Consider the following 15,324-nt stretch of genomic DNA (forward strand, 5'->3'; position numbering starts at 1 on the left):
GGCTGCCTCGACTGGAATACAGCTGTACTGCTCAACTCTGAGCTTAATTTAGGAACCAGTTTAGCATTTCAGTTCAGTTTTATTAGTGAAGTTGATGGACTGAGAAGAACTCGCACAAAGCTGTGGTCTCCAAGCCATGGCTCTTTTAGTATGGAGTTAATTTTATTGACAGAATTGTTCCAAAAGTAGAGTAAACTGTGGTTTAGGTGAGCATTGCTTACTGCTGCTGTTTTCCCCTCCAGGTTATGAGAAATCGAGTCATTCAACTCGGTGATAAGCATTTTAATGACACTATCCTAATACTGCAGCCACTGTGATCCACAGACGAAACCCATTCCCAAAAAGCCTCCACCTAAGACAAAAAAGGTATTTATATGGAAGCTCTCTAGCTCATAAGAAAATACAAATACACTGACAAAAGTGTTTTCTAAATCAAGTTAATGAATACCAAAAATGCAAGCGAAACAGATACCTGGGGAAGAAAATTTAAAAGGAGGGTGGGAACAGAAGGCATCAGGCACTGAGTTGCAGGGATGGCATACAGGGATGTTCCTGCACAGTTAAAGATTTTAAAAACAACTGGTGGGACAAACAGTAACCCAGCTAATCCTTGGTACTGGCATGCTGCCTATTTTGAGAGAGCAGCAGCTGGTGAATCTGACGTAAGTCTCTGCATCCAAAGCAGGAACTTACTGTAATGAAACCACAGCCCACGTTGGAAAAGAGACTGTAAACTCGACAAAAAAAAAAAATCAAAAAAAAAATAAAAATCAGGATCTCAATACACTATGTGCTACATTTCCATCCCAGTAAAATTAATCACAGAATGTCACAATTAGGCTGATTTTAAGAAAATAATAATAAAAAAAAAAATCCCCAAAATCAAAACCACCAGTTGGACTGACCTTAGTATTAAGGGGGGGGGGGAAAAAACAACCCAAAAAACCAGGGTTAGGATAAAGAAATTGCAAGCCTTGCATCTTCTTTGGTTTGAGAAGTACAAATCTAAGACCTTAAGTGGCATAAAAACACCATTCCAGAAGCCTGAGGCGCTAGGCAGAACTACGTGGACTGGAAAAAATAGGCACATTAGTGAACCACCTAATTCAGGATCCAGTTACTCTTCCACCCCCATTAGAGCACTGCAAGAATGTCAGTCCCTTTATCTTGGACACCGTGAGAAAAGCACCTTCTGATAAAAACATCCACACCTCTCTCTCCCCCTCATTCCCTCCCTGTCCCTGTCCTCACAGGAGGGCCAGGTTCACCTGAGGCTCTCAGCAGATACTCATTCTCTGCATTTCCCTGACTATCTGGTTTCCAGGATTATTTTTTCCTTTCTTTCAGAAAATATAATAGAGGACAAAAAAAAAAAAAAAAGGGTTTGAGGAACACAGTGCTTTTTAATCTTCCTCTTAGCTGTTTGATAATAATTAGCATGGGAAGAAATTACCATCTGTATAATGGCAGGAGCAGTCACACAACGCCCCTGAATCTCATTTCAGGAATTCCAGTTGCTGCACCTGGTAAGGGTAATGGAAGGTCCCGATTTCATGGACAAAAAATAAACCTTAAAAGATCTTTAAATGGGCTGAGAGGCACACAAAGGGGTGAAGAGGGTTATATTTCATTTAGGGATGATAGAAGAGGAAGTCATCAGGTCATTAAATCGCTTAATTTGCTCTATAAGCAAATGAGTGCATAAACACCAGTGTTCGGGTCGTATTATCTCTGACTGACCTTCAGTGTCAAATATGCTCAGTTTAGAAAGAAAATGTTTTCTTTTGTCTTTAAGAGCCAGCCTTGTAAAAATAGCTCTGGAGCTGAAAGTCAAGCTGTATTCTTTTTTGTTCATGCATCACCATAGAAATTGGTGATGGAAAACTTATTAGAAATTGTCACTGGAGTCAGCAGATACCGGCTTTCAATAATCTTTGGCAGCACCGTCGAGTAAGAAAGGGGATGTTTTCCAGATCAGAACTCCTCTTGAAACAACCAGACTGTGCCTCCAGGGCTGTTCAAGGGCACGGAGAGGGACTGTGCAAGATAAAGGGGGGATGGGGCTGAAATGACTGGCTTTTTTTTCCCCTGACTAGCAGATCTTTTAATGCACTGCGTGCCCCCGCCCCAGCCGCCGGCAGAATTTGGTCACGTTGTGAAGCTGGGATGAGCTGTCGGCTTGCCAGGAGCTCCCTGCCTTCTCCTGTGCCAGCCCCAGCGCTGCAAATGTGGCTCTGAAAACACAAGAAGCGCTCTGAAAATCTTAGCTGTTCTCATCAACCACTCGTGCTTCTTAACCCTTTGCTAATTCCCCACACACCACAGCCTGTGCCGCACATTTCGGGGAGATGAACCTGGGTTTGCAGCAGGGAACTGCAGAAACCAGATCAGCCTCACTTGATTCAACCTCCAGACTGTCTTGATGCCAAGCCCAATTCTGCTCAATGTTCAAAATCTTCACAGATATCTCTGTGCAGCCAGAAGAACCAAGTTCAACACAGAAACTAAATCTGTCCTACTTTAACATCTTTCATTTCCAGCATTTAATTCCTAGCTTTTAATGCATGAGAACCAGCACTTCTCTAAATAAGCTTCTCCACTGCTTTTATAGACTGTACAACATTGATCCTGGTTTCCCACTACCGTTTGCTTTGGGATCACCATCATCCAAAGTGAAAGTTTGCTGCAGAACAGCAGTGGCAGAAGCAGCTCCAAAAGGGAGTTTTGGGAAGCATTACAGATCCAGCCCTGTCCCTTCTCTTCTCCTCCCATATAACACAGTAACTTCTCAGGTCTAAGGAAAATTCAGGCAGCTCCCAAAGGAGACACACTTCCTTCCCTGGAGAAAAGGCAGCTGGAAGTCTCCATTTAATTTCTCAAGTGCTTTACATGCCACTAGTGTTATGCACATCTCACATTTTGACTTCAGTAAGTTATTATATCATCACGGAAAAACATTATAAATATTACATTGAAAACAAACATGGAAGTATGATTTATAACCACTGACTGAAAACTAGCTGACTTGGAACTCCCAGGCCATGGGGCCACCACTTGCCCCTGCTCATCATCCTGTTAACTTTGTCTCCCACAAGTATCATCACAGGGAAAATGGTGAGATACTTGAAATACTTGATGGGAGATACTTGAAATTTCACCTTATAGTTAATAAAGTTGTTTAGCATGGATGAAATTATTTCATATTATATTCATGACAGAAATCCTGCATAAAATAATTTCATGCCTTAATATTCACAGAATTTCAGCATTCTTCACACAGGCTTTGCTTTAATTATCTGTAATGATTAACTCTATCATTTAAATGGTAAACTGAGTAATTTCTGGCACTATGAGAAGGGAGGAAGCTTTACACTGATGTGATGCAAACAGGTCAATGAAACATATTAAATATCATATTTTGGGCTACAAGTTGTCATTTTACTATTCAAATATTGAATTCTATTTTATAAATTGATACAAAGATGCATTGAAATAACATTCCTCATTGTCCCTCACACAAGAATTAGAAACAGTGCTATCTGCCTGGTCTATGGCAAGAGCTGGAAGACGTTCTGGAGGCTGGACACAGCAGGAACCTTGGAAGTATTCTGTATTTTGGACTTCTGTCCTCAGAAGGGAGGAGAAGATTGCTAAATATTACTGTTGGTAATGGATGACCTCCTTCTGCTGCTCTTTCTCAATTAAATGATTCTTCTTCCAAGATATCAGCTGGGAAGGTTTCCAGGAAGGTAGCAGAAGTGGTTTGGGATGTGATTTCTGCAGCAGTCTTTGAAGTCACTCATTTCTGAAATGAAACTTAAGAGACAAAACTTCCTTCATAATGAAAACTTTAGAGTGGGGGAAAAAGGGAGTAGGGTGGGGATTTTGGAAGGTGTCTGTGTGATCCTACTATTTTCAAAGATGTTTTACCTCATTCAAAAAAACAAGAGTGTGTCACAGAGAACCCTTAGAAACAGAGCTGTTTAACATGGAAAATAAAGCGTAGATGTACAAAAGCACAGTGAGGTTGGGTTTTGGCAGATGCACACTGCTCCTCCTCCTTCACAGGCAGGGCTGTCACACAGCCACACACTCGTGGCGGTGGAAGTCACCAGGACATCTCGACTGCATTTCAGGGCAGAAGAGCAGAAGCTCCAAACACCACCACATCCTTTGGACTCATCCTTCCTCCCAGACATGCCCCCCATCGCTGCTGAGTCAGCCAGAGCCAAGCCGGGCGTCCGGCAGCACAGACTGACTGTGCTACACCAGCTTTGACTCAGCTCTTGCCAGATGATGAGGGAGGGATTGCCCCCAGCACTAGGAGATAATTTGCCAAGGTGTTTCACTGCTCCTGAAGCCAATCTATAATTTTACAGCATTTTGATTTTTATTGGAAGGCTTCTATTAAAACAGAAAAATCTAAACTCCAGCCTCGAAGAAGCTCAGCTGCACGCTCAGAAAAGGAATATCTCAGTCACATGCATGCCAGGCCAATATTTCTTAAGCAGTTTATGAAATAATCCCTAAAATGTATACAAAAAGAAGTTTATAGCATTTCAAACCATATTTTATTTCACCCCAATTTCAGAGTTGTCCTCTTCCCACACCATAATGGCCCAATGACAAAAGGTTTTGTTTTGTTTCATAAAGTAAAACCACGGATTTCTTTGTAATAGGCCACTCAGGATCTGCACAGTGAGAGTATTTCCAAAAGATCTGACACCCCTGCATTAAAATAGGTTACATCCCTGGTAGACTAAACGTTAACTTGAGAAGTCTAAACAGATGCTGTACAAGAAATAAATTCTTCAAGGCACATGGTGAAATAGCAGCACTGCTGAAACCAATTGATCCAGTGACATTACAGCGAGAAGATGCTGTAGCTAAGAAAAACGTCAACTTCATTTCATCCCCAAACAAGTTATAACAGCAGCAATGTTGGCTCAGGGCATTTTTAAGGAATTAATAACCAGCCAGGGTTAGTAGCCTGAGGCAAAGGCAAGGATTAAGCACTATGAGGATAAACACATACAGCAGCTTCAAATAATATAGTTGACTTCAGTTTAATCATTTTGTTTCACTTTCAAAAAAACCTATGATCTGCAGACACAAAATATAATTCATATCAGCAAAAGAATATACACATACATACACCCCAGGCAAGAGCTGAAGAGATAAATGGAAACACTGTAAACATTTTCTGCTTAGCAACAGAAGGAAAAAGCTTCCATTGGTTACAATTAAAACAAACAACCAAGAACTCCAGAAAATAGGCAAATATTCCCAAAGGAGGATAGGACAGAGCTGGAGAGGGACTTCTGCAAGGGCACAGAATGACAGCACAAGGAGAAATGGCTTCAAAGTGACAGAGGGTAGAGTCAGATTGGCTATTGACAGTGACAGCAGTGAGACCCTGGAACGGGTGACCCAGAGAACTTAGAGATACCGCATCGCTAGAAATGTTCAAGGCCAGGTTGGATGGGGCTCTGAGCAACCTGGTCTAGTGAAAGGTGTCCCTGCCCATGGAAGAGGGTTAGAACTGGATGAGCTTTAAATGTCCCTTCCAACCCAAACCGTTCCATGATTGTATGAAAAAATACCCAAACAATGTTAATGACTGTATGGAAGAGGAAAGGTAACTGAGGTCATCCCAAAGTTCAACATTTCCCTCCAAGAAGAGTGGACCAACCTTCTACCATAGCCTTTTGTTTCTCAATTTTATTTTTTTTTTAAGACAGAGAAAAGTAACTCTCTTACATCACTGAAGATGTTTAAAGAACACTGAACAATTCTGATGTTACTTAAAATTATTTTAGGACTTTTCTTTCAGTACTAAATACAGTATAGAAAACTTACAGATGGTAACTATGAAGATCCTGAGTTGAATCTTTCAAACACTTTTCATTTATTCCACAGACAAAAATCTCTGTAGTCAGTTAAAATATTAACATACAATGGAAAAGTTATTCACCTTTTTAATCTCTAATTTATAGTGATATGCCAATAGAAATAAATTTATTATTACAATTTACTTTTAAAAATTATAAAAAGGTAGGAATTTTTAGACAGGTCTTCAATACTCAAAATGTAATCTGACCTCAGTGAAGTCAGAGGATGCTTTGTCATGGACTGAATTAAGACCTCACTGTAAGCTTTTGTTTGATCATTCTTTGTTCAGAAACATGACAGTTATATCCCTAGAGATTTGTTTGATTGGAGTTGTTTCTAGTCAAAACATTTCTCATGCGACCAGCACTTCCTGACTCGCCCCAAAAAGCCTGTCACTGCCTAGAACAGCATCATCCACCTCTCTGAGCACGAGCTTTACAGCAAGGGACTCCAGAGCTTTAGTCCAAGTTCTTACAATATCCTCCTGGTGCTCCAGGGGAATAACATCCCTCAAGACTGAGACAGTAATCATGCATGAATATCTCACAGGGATGTTGGAAAGGTTAACATTTTGAGAGCACAACGCTCCCAGCTTGGTGAAAGAAAACGTGCATGAGGGAAAGAAAGACAAAACTTGTAAGTTATTGAAGACAGACTGGAAAACCAAAAAAATAAATAAAAATAAACATTTTAAAAAATTACATAAAACTTTCAGGGGGCCTTACAGTCTAATATGGAAAAATCAAACGCTGAAGTATTTTACCAGAAGTTCCTTTCACAATAACTGGTGATGAAGAATGAATGAATGCCATTCCGAGCACCGAGACACATTTTCATTGCCTCTTATAGACAGCATATTTCTGAATATTGAGCTATATTCTTCCAATGCTTTTCTACCTATAAATTCTACACTTAGCACAGGGTTATCCATTTGGTGAATTGCAAAAGCACATAATAAAATGCATTTTATCATGTATATGTGACAGCCTCACTTGCTGTTAAAGTATCTTCCAAATACTATCATGCTCTTGAAGAGCTCTAAAATAAACATCAAATCCCAACAAGTAAGAAGCTCTACCCTCCTGCACAATTGAGTGTTGCCACAACTTCACCCCAATCTCAAAGTACAAGTATTCAGTTCAAGTCCAGCATTTGCAGGGAATTATCCCATAAATTTTAAGTGTCAGGTGCATCTTCTTTTTACCTCTCAGTAAAAAGTGGTCATCTAATTTTTCACTTCTAGGACAAAAGAGTTTCCATGCCATCAATCCACAAAGTTGATAGTAGTATGAAAAAACTCACACCAACATACTTGTTAGAGATTCAGGCTTCTACATTAAGTTTTATTTTTGCCTTTACTCCTAATTCGAAAATACTAGTCAGTCTCCATGTTTCAAAGAAGGATTTTTCTGACAGCTCATGCCAACAGTTCAGATGGTTTAGCTGCCTAAAAAGGAGGAAAAAAAAAAATAAAATTCCAAAACCACAAAGCAGCAAGCGAATAAAAAACCCCATGTCTTCTTGGAGGTCATCTGGTGTATTCCCAGACACTTGAGTGCTGGCCGCCAGGGGAAACAGCTTGGCTAAAATCAGTCCAATAACTATCCAGACCAAGTACAATACTTCACAAGTACTTATTTTTATATCTTGTCAACATTTGCATAGTCTTTGTGTCTGGAAATTCCAGAGCAGCATGCACAAGCTGTCACCTGCCTTTATGCAATGCTGCATCCTTCTCAGAACTCATAAAATACTCATTTCTAGTTAGACAACATAGCTGTCACATCAAAATACATTCAAACATTTAAATTGTAACACGTCACTCACCCCAAAACCTCTTTCCAAAGTGTATCGGGCACTGAATTTCTGATATTAAACAGACAGAACGGCTGTCTGCTAAAAGCAGCATCCATAATTAAGCAAGCAGAACATATGAAATGTGGTACAATAACAGGAAGGTGGGATTTCAGTCACCTCAGGTAAGGTTTCCATGGGTTAATGCAACCAGCTCACATTTAACTGTCAGAGTTTCCTACGGACAATGGAAAGAAATAAATGGCTTAAGACAGCAATTACTCTAACTTATCTTCAATTCCTAATTTAATCAAGCTGAATCTCTGTCTGTGATTTATTTCTCTCCATTCATTGTAACCTGAGAGAGGTGTAGCTCACATTTAGGTGTTTAAAGGTTAGACATACAAGAGGAAGTAAGATGGATCTTACCTTACTAACACGTTTCATCCTAAAGCATGAGATTGAGAATAGAGGTTTCCTCCACAGCAAGCTCAAGGGATTTGAGAACTGTGGAAATGCAGTTTCATGAAAACACACAGTGCATATTGCTAGCAAAAACCAAGATCTTGCTATAAACACATGCACAGAGATGGTCTGGGCTTAAGAAAAGAGAGTGTGGAAAAATAGCATCTACAGCAGGAACACAATCTGATCTGACAATTGATGGGCTGTCACAGATAGTGAAGGCAACAAAATCCCTTGGACTGATGATCAGTGGATCCTATCACTCAAACACACAGATTTTTCCAGGCATGTGTTAAGGACCTGATGCAGCATTCCTAAGCCTCGATGCTCATGCCTTGAGGAATAAACAGGACATGATGTTTGTGGTCAGCTTAGCCGGAGTCCAACCAATCTTTCCCTCCGCAACAGAGAAGCCAAAAGAGCAGATGCAGAACACAGAATGTCAAAGCATTTACCTCATTACTCTGGCAAGAAATGTCACACACCACACAGAATGAACTGGACTACGAAGAAACATCCCAGTGCATGTTTACCTATCCTCCACACGATGTCCTGGCACCTGCCATCTTAGATTTCCATTCACTGGAAATTCCAGTGAGACATCACTTGGGCAGTTAAGTACTAGAAGATGGTCCAGAAAGGTTATAGAATCTCCATCCTGGGAGCCATTGGAAGCTGGGCTACACTCTACCCTGAGAAAAGTGATCTAACTGAACACAGGGTTGGACTGGAAGAGTCCAGAAATCCATTTCAACCCTTTGTATGCTGTGCCTGTCCTTTCAGCAAACAGCATCCTGTACTGCAAAACCATCATCTATAGGCACGTACAGGAAAGCAGCCCCAGTTGTACATCATCCTGGTTTTGACAATTTTCACTCAGAGAGGGACAAGCTCCCTTTACTCTTGAATAAACATGTTAGAAAAACTTGCAAAACTACCACACTTTTGGCCAAACTACCATTTTGATTACATTTTTGAAGGTGTGAACATCTTTTATTATTCAGTTTATAAACCTGAATTTAGCACCTCTCCTCCTCCCCACCATCACACCACCCCCAGAAAAAAGAGTCATCATTACACATGGATCAACCACAAACAAAATCATTTAGAGGAACAGGGAAAATTCATCTTTTATCATCTGTGCCACCTAGCAACACACAGTACTGGATCCAAAACATTTGCAGATCTGACACAGAGGAGCACATGAGCATCAAAATAGGAAAAGAGATAAAATCTCCTTTCCCATTTCAAAGCTTCCACAGGCACAAGAGCTTTCCATTAATTCTGAAATATTGTCACGCTCACAACAGAACGCAAACATTATTTTTAAATTGCACACTTGATTTTCGTGCAAATACAGCGTTTGGAGGTTTTTTGTGTGTGTGTGACTGATAATTTCATCTTCTATAAATCAGAGCCAGGCCAAGTATTTCTGAGGTACAAAAAACTTTGCTGAACTTCACAATTAAATACAGGGCAACTACACTTCTCCTGATTTGCTGTGAGCAGCAACAGAAAGGACAGTCTTTCCTCTTTAAATTATTACAGTGAGCAGACTTTAAATGAACAGACTTTAAGGTTTTAAGACCAAATCCCTTCAAGAACATTAGGATTTCACCCAGAATAGTGAGTAAAATATTACCAAAAAAATTAACATAAATATAGGCACACGTAATTATTTGCAAGCTATTAGTTTATTACAATTTATCAGTTAGCTACTTCAGTTCCTGCACTACTCACGTGCTCCTGAGCCAGGGACACACTAACAGACTGCATGCAACAGGTCCCAAAATTGCAGCACAGCTGAGGACAGGCTCGAGGCCTCCAGGCTTCAGTGTTCTAGCACTGGAGTAACCTAATTTCAGTTTTAAAATGTATTTAATATTTAAGCAGTGTTATCTATACAAACAATGCATTTGATTTTCAGTTCAATAAATAGCATGATGTATGTAACTTTAATTATTTTTTAAAATTGCAAGGTTAGTCAATTACAGTACTTGGAGAGTCAGTCTAGAAGAAATGAAGTATTAAACATCTCTAATTTCAGTCAATAGTCTGGAAACTACTGTAGCATTCCACTTTTTAGGCATTCCTATTCATAATTCACCACTGGATACAACAAAAACAATACTTTATTCTTAGGCTGCAGAGTAGGTCCTGTGTGTACAAAAAAATTTAATTTAGGATAAATTCTGAGAAACTTTAAAAGACATCTCTCTCCTGTTGGGTTTTTCTTTTCCCCTAGGAAAAAAATTCAGTGGAATTCAATTTAGGAGATGGTCAAAGCACATTTAAAGATTTGTTTGGACAGATAAATACATATTAATTCTGATATTTTAGTCTTGATTTTTGACCAGCCATTTCCCAACTGTGGTATCTTTTATATATCTAGCTCACTATCTTATCTTAGCCATTCTGGACAAAGGGAAGCTAATTACTCATCTTTAGATTGCTTTTTAAGATTTTAAAATATAACATCTTTCCTGCAGATTCTGTATTTTATTTTATTTTTTTTTTTTAATTAGAATTTAAAACAAGCAGCCTTGCTTTAACCTTTGCATGTGGAGGGGACTCCAGGAAAGCGATGAAAGGTTCACCACGCAAAAGGGTCAACAGAGAGACCAGAATGAAAATGAGCACAGGAGATGAAGGGGGGGAAAAAAAAAAAATGAAAAGAAAATCAGAGGTTAAGATGAATGAGGCAAAACAGAAGTTCAGAAGCAAACATCAAGATTGACAGCTGTCAGGAACTGAATCACCTATTCAATCAACTAAGCAGCTCATCATGGGCAGAAATAAGCTCCTCCAGAACGCTTCATCAGCCTCCCTTGAATCTGACTGAATGCAGCTCAGGGCTTGCTCTAACTTGAAACCTCATCTTTGCATTGTTTCTTCTTAAAATTCTGCGCTGCAAAGCAATAATCAGCAGTGACTGGTGATCCACTGTAATTCTAAAATCCATGAAAACCTGACAAATTGTGGCATCAATTCACAAAATGTCACACGGTAGCAATTACTGTCCTGAACCAGTACTCAAATTATGAACACAGTACCTTGTCACCAAAATCAGAAGGAATATTTGTTTCTGCTTAAACAGGGGAAGAAAGTCAGCCAGATGTCTGTATAAAATTGCACTCTGCTACAAGTTCCTGTTACAGTTTTAAAGACAAAACTGAAAATTGGGTGCAGGACATGGACTTTGCACTGGGTATAAAGACTGAGGGGTCAACTATGACCAGTGGGGCTTTAAGAATGACACAGAAAGCCCCTCCAAACTCAGTTCTAGAAGAAAGGGGGGGATATTATTCTGTTTTTGAAAGCTTCTTAATAGCAGAACTAAATTTGTTAAGAGTGTAATATAAGATGTGCATAGATTAGTCAAAAAAATCAGTTTGCTTCCTTTAAAACCAAGGAAACTCGGCCTATTAATTTTTGGCACTTTGGGATTTGCAAATAATTTCACTTCAAGTCAGAATGCTTTATGGACCAAGTAACTCCTGCTCAGGGTTTGCTTCCACATCAGCCTCACAATCTCTACTCCTGCACACTACTAAATACCCTCACTCACCAGAAACAGGGAACCAAAGAACTAGAAATATTCTTTCAGTTTAGCTTTTCTATTACCATGGAATGTATTTAATGAGTATTTATTCTAGCATAGGAGAAAAAAAAATATCTGACCTTTGTTTAGAGAGCTGATTCTTAGGTTTCAATTAACAACAGATCTGTGCTGGTTAAAGAACTTTGAGAGGATTTTAATACAGTGAAGCAATAACACAAGTCATAAACCAAAAAACCGAGCACTCTGCATTAGTTCATTGCAAAGTAAACATAGAAATCAAATGATTGTTCTGTAATGTCTCAGAGACTGCAAAAACAACGACAAAAGGGTAGCTACCATACTGATGTAAATGTTTTTATAGGATCCAATTAAGACACGGCAGTGTTGCTTTGCCTTTTAAGTTCTGTTCAATGCTTTATCCCTGTCTCATATCCTTCACCCTCTCACTTCTAAGGAAAAAATCATATTAGCTTGCTTTTACTTCTTGACACAAGAACCATTTTCAGCTTGATGCAAAAAGTGAAGAGCTGAAGCTTTTAAGGGGAGGGCTCAGTTAGCAATTTTCTGTTCCCATCCAACCTTCAGACCAGCTTGCACAGAGAGGGGAAGAGACAACATGGGACAGCAGATCTCGAGGTTATGGTTGACCTTCCTGGGATTCTGAAAATGAGAGCTGGGACCCTCCAGAGGCTTTGGCTGGCTAGGCACAGCCAGTGCTGCTTTGTATAATGAGTACCTGACTTATCTGCAACTAGGGGATAACCCCAACTTTCAATTCTTCAGAGAACAACCAAGTTATGATATAATACCCATAACTTTTGTTATTTACTAAGTGCTTTCTCACCATAACCACTTATTACCCTATTTTTTTTATTTACCAGGTACCTTTTCTCCCCTGCACACACTAAACACTTTCCATGAAGGGTAATTCCCTTTTCCTTTCCTCAACTTCATTTTCTACATTGGCTTTTTCTTCAAACTAAGTATTATCTTGAAAGTACACAGGTTTACTTATCTATCATTTCAGCCTGATGCCCTAAAATAACATATATACTAATAAATCTTCATAAAATGCAAATGGCCAACCGATTCATCAACTGACTGCACTGCTTTGTTCATGATTATTTAACCAGTTTTCAATACATTGCAGACTGTCAAACAGTACTCAACAGTAATTTATTTTTCAGGACGCTTACTTCATGTGATGCATACAAAAGGCTGGGATTCACTTAGACTCCTCTATGTTCTTTGTGTAAAACTTTTAATATTCTCAAAAAGTTTTTTCTCCAGCAATGCCTGATTATTTCAACTCATCACACTTAACCGCTCACATCTCCATTATCCTCTGGCTTCTTTGTTTTCCCTTCCCAAAAGGGAATAATTTAGTTGGATACTAAAGACAGTTTTTACTCAATAAAAAAAATTAAGACTATTTTCTCCACTGTTCACCAGACCTGAAATACAAATTCACACTGTTCTCTTTGCTTTCCTCCAACAGGATCAAGCTAAGATGTGATTTTGCAGGTAAGTGCAGTAATTGCATGAAATGAACTAATTTCTTACCAAGTTGATGATATTTTGTCACCCAAACATGTCACTTACTACACGGAATAATTTTTCCACCCAGCAAAGGCTTCTATAAGTGTGTCGACAGCTTCTTCATCGCTTTCTAATTGCCTTTGCTTCTTTCTCACTGAAGGCTGATCAAACCCAGTTCCAATCTTGGCTCTATACCAAGTCTTTCCATAGCACTGGCTAAAGCATCTTTATTTCTTCAGCTGGAGAGTGAGGATAAAACACCCCATGTTCACACACCCCATGTCTGTGCGTGCCTTACCAAACAATTAATGCCTGCACCCTTGCCTGTGCCAGCCTCCTGTTCCATTCCTGGCACTACTTGTTTATTTGTGTTCTGCTTCAAAAATTCTTTTCTTTTCTCCTTAGGTTTTTTTCCCCCTCTTCCTTTGCATTAATTTGTTTTGCTTCTAAAATGGAATGTAACAGCTGGTTAGTAGTTCATAGCTCATTCATAGTTTATTCACCTTTTGTTGCTCTACATTTTAGTTCTCTTTATTTAAATGAGCATTATGTGCTGGGATTTTAACATTAAATAAATGCTTTTCTGCCCAGTTTCACCTCTTAGGAGTTCCAAACCCATGAAATACGCTATAAACAAAGACCTACAACAGAACATATAAAGCAGCACTTAGAAATCCAGTTTGCCAGTGATGGATTAGGGATTTACATTCTCAAACTACCAAATACAGTGGTCTCCTTGACCACCCAGCTACGGTGATTTATACGCAGTGACAGATTAAGCAGTCTTCCTGGTTACATATCATTAGTGGAAATCAAAGTCGTGTCAGATATTGATGGGAATACCTTTCAAAGGTACATTACTGGCCAAGCTTTATGAGCAGCTTTCACATTAATTATTCAGTGAACAACAATGCTTAAAATATATGCATATATATACTCCTGGATCCTTGGACTATATTCATCACTGATGATTTTGAAGGAATGGAAAATGAACTCAAAGTTAACCTGTACATGGAAGCAGCAAGTTCAGGGTTCTCAATTTATAGATTCACTATTTTAAGTCCATTATATTAAAATGCAGTAACACAACTCAACTCAACTGCAAAAATTCCTGAATATCTAACTCTAGGATTAAATAAACACAACTTTTTTTCTTCCGGTGTTGCAAACCTATTCAAATCACTGACCAAAAAAAAAGAAAAACATTTAAGTATTTAAACTTCCATTTAAAGGCATGCAGTCGTTCTGGGTTGTTATTGTACGTTATCAATACGCTATTGATTAAAACTAATCTATTATAGGCACAGAACAATCCAGTGTTGATGCTTATTTTAAAATCAAGAAGTGATGAAAGCAATTTTCATAGCCCATTTTAAACTTTCACTCAAAACATGTAGGTTAATGGAAGTTAATATAAACAGCACAGAACAGAAGGACTAAAATCTGATGAGAAACAATCAGAATAATTTGGTCTGCCAGCTGAAAGGATACACATGTACAACTAAATTGAACTTTGTTTATGCCTTTTGATTTTCAAGAGTTCTCTAAGATGATTACCCTATCTCCAGTTCTATCAAGGGAAAAACACCTCCCTCTTTCTGAATCTGCTTCTAAATCAACTTTTTAAATATTATTTTTACAATATTAGGTATGTCACACTATTTAGTTTCTGCTCTAAACATCTGCAAAGAAAATGTACCTCCCACAACTCCTTGCCTGCTCCTGACTTTCTCTACATCTGCTACTATTATTTTTATAGTCTCTGATTTGTTCTGGCCATTTTTTTATGTAAACAAGATTAGGGGAAGCCCCTTTTTGTTTCTTCTCTCATATACTTTTGAGAAATGGGATCATAATTACAGTGCCAAACCATTTATGCAGCTGCAAGTAGTACTCCTGGGCACTTCAAAAGAGTTCTTGACCAAAAAGAAATCTCAGATGCTTTATAAAAATAAGAATGTTCACTATGAATGGAATTAAAATGAAACATTACCTAAGTAGGGGTGCACAGTAAATGATGAGATTTAATACAGGAAAATAGCAAGGCCTCCATAAGCTGCCTTCATTATGCT

General features: G+C 38.8%; 1 protein-coding gene and 1 long non-coding RNA gene across 10 annotated transcripts in view; both read right to left on the reverse strand.

Moving 5' to 3' along the window:
- The window catches only part of MACROD2 (mono-ADP ribosylhydrolase 2), an 846,953-nt gene that overhangs the window by 704,415 nt on the left and 127,214 nt on the right, over window positions 1-15,324 (reverse strand). The window lies entirely within an intron of this gene.
- LOC147655150 (uncharacterized) lies at window positions 7,218-7,790 on the reverse strand. The gene is made up of 2 exons (XR_015283878.1): window positions 7,720-7,790; window positions 7,218-7,339 (listed from the first exon to the last, which is right to left on the reverse strand). It is a non-coding gene; the product is annotated as an uncharacterized LOC147655150 (long non-coding RNA).

Source organism: Cyanistes caeruleus, chromosome 2 (assembly GCF_971803275.1).
Source record: "Cyanistes caeruleus chromosome 2, bCyaCae1.hap1.1, whole genome shotgun sequence".
Taxonomy (NCBI): Eukaryota; Metazoa; Chordata; class Aves; order Passeriformes; family Paridae; genus Cyanistes; species Cyanistes caeruleus.